The sequence below is a fragment of the Habropoda laboriosa genome, unplaced genomic scaffold (genome assembly GCF_001263275.1).
Source record: "Habropoda laboriosa isolate 0110345459 unplaced genomic scaffold, ASM126327v1 scaffold111, whole genome shotgun sequence".
In the NCBI taxonomy this organism is placed as follows: domain Eukaryota; kingdom Metazoa; phylum Arthropoda; class Insecta; order Hymenoptera; family Apidae; genus Habropoda; species Habropoda laboriosa.
The window spans coordinates 562,708-564,877 of record NW_017100293.1 but is presented as its reverse complement, the minus strand read 5'-3'; positions in this window follow the sequence as shown (position 1 = coordinate 564,877).

The following is a 2,170-nucleotide window of genomic DNA, read 5'->3' as shown; positions in this document are numbered from 1 at the left end:
GTCAAGCTTGCCAGGCCGAGAAATTATCGTCGCGCTGCCGTGTCCGGCCCCGGTGCTTGTGTACGAATTGTCACGCGGGTCCAACACCGGGACCGATCCTCCACAGATATCCCGCCTCTGTTCCTCAATGGGCGAGCTTAATGGCCGATATATTCTTTAATTAAGACGCTGGCCAACGTTTTAAGAACCGTTCCCCGCGGAAATGTACCATCCATAAAACTTAATATGTTCATAAATCTGTGCCCCCGAGGAATGCCAGCGATCAAACTCTCGATCTAGGAAGAATATGCTTTTTAATGTCTCGAGACAGAAACGCTTTATGAGATAGAGAGATCCGATCGAAACGCGTTACTGTCGATTTTTAGATTAGCCTCTTGCCGAGATTATGTTGTAGGGTTTCCAAACTATTTTGCCACTGGTTCGACTAACCTCGTGTCACTCTTCCGTTACTGTTTTCGTTACTCCTCTTACAGTCGATTTTTTATCGAGGAGACTGCTTCATCGACTTGCAGAGCAGGGCATTAACCTCTTCGGTAGTTTAAAAAAAAAAAAATGAACAAATCATACAAAATTAGATTGTTTTCTAAGTTTAAAAAAAAACGTCCCTTTAGAGGTTAAGTGGGCACCCATTAACCCCTTAACCTATGATTTCTTTTCCGACTACGCATCTAAGTGTCAGCCATGTTGTTTAATTACTGTATCAAGTAACGAAAGCTAATCTGTCACAGATTAATTACATTTAGTAACCCTCAGTCTTACGAATTAAAAGGGTTATTGTATTTTTTAAATCGAGGCTGAATCAAATATACTTCACGCAGCTTTGAACAAAATTTCGACCGTCTATACACACCTTACGACTTCACCGTATCCCTTCCATCGACTCTACATATATTAATAACAGCATCACCGTTGGAAAGGAGCTGAAAACACGGAGCGGTGGAGCTCCGTATGAAAAACCAATGAACGAAAGCTTCTTGTTCGCGTGGCTAAGTGCTCCTTATTACCGGACAAATTAATAGTCGGGTCGACGGACGCGGAAGACTCGTTCATTTTTCTCTCCTCTTTCACGCAGGTAATCTCGCGATTCCTCACCCCGGGTCTCTTTGATTATTTTATCTGTGGACGGCGGCGAACGACGGGGCGAAAAAGCGAGAGGGATCGCGTAGCTCGTGCCACCGTGTACACGCGCGTATCTTTCGCGCTGGAACGGCCCCGGCGAGCCTTTAATAATCAATTTATGAATGAACAACCGAGCGCCGCGGTGAAAGTCTTCGGTCTGCTATATGTGTGTGTGTGTGTATGTATGTGTATGTTGGACAGAGAAACACTGTCAAAGAGAAAGACGGAACTCTCTCACTCTTTCGTACGCGTAGAAGCACGAGACGAATTAAACGAATGTATATACATATAGAAGGTAATCTATTAAACATTTCGAAATCTCAGCGATACAAGATGGGACGGTATAAGAAGGAGGATCGCGACGGGAATAATCGATAGGCGCCACGAAGACGAAATTAATTTCCAAATGGATATTCATCGATCGTTACCGTCCACTTTGATTAATCGACCGGACAGTGAAGTGACGTTAAAACGAAATTCCAGTAGCCACACGGTACCGTGTGTGTTTCGGCTTTACCCACGTACCTTACGCACGCGATCCTCGCTTCTTCTTTCTCCGACTCGTATATACGGTAGAGTACACACAGCCACGCAGAATTGCGTGCAACGCGACGGTCTAAAGCGATCCTTCGCCAAGTCCCTAACAATATGCTAATCGGGTCAATTAAGATAAGGAATTATACGCTCTCCTGGCAAACGCAAATCAAACGCAGATATCCTGCACGCTGGATATACATATAAGCCTAGTCCTCTCTTAATGATCCACCATGGAGTTTATTATTCCGTGGTCTGCTCCCTTCTGGTGAACCGTGGAAAAAAAGGAGCAACTAAGAAACAAGAAAGAGAGAGAGAGCAACGACGAACAGCAGCGTGTGTCGCAAGTTTCTTCTCTCTCTCTCTCTCTCTCTCTCTGGTCGATAATAATCTACGAGGCGGATTATGGTAGTCCAACGATGGCAACCTTGAAGAGACTTATTGGTGAGACTGTGCCGGCGGACGTCGATGATTCGTCGTCTTCCTCTTCGTCGCTGTCGTCGTCGTCGGTGACGCG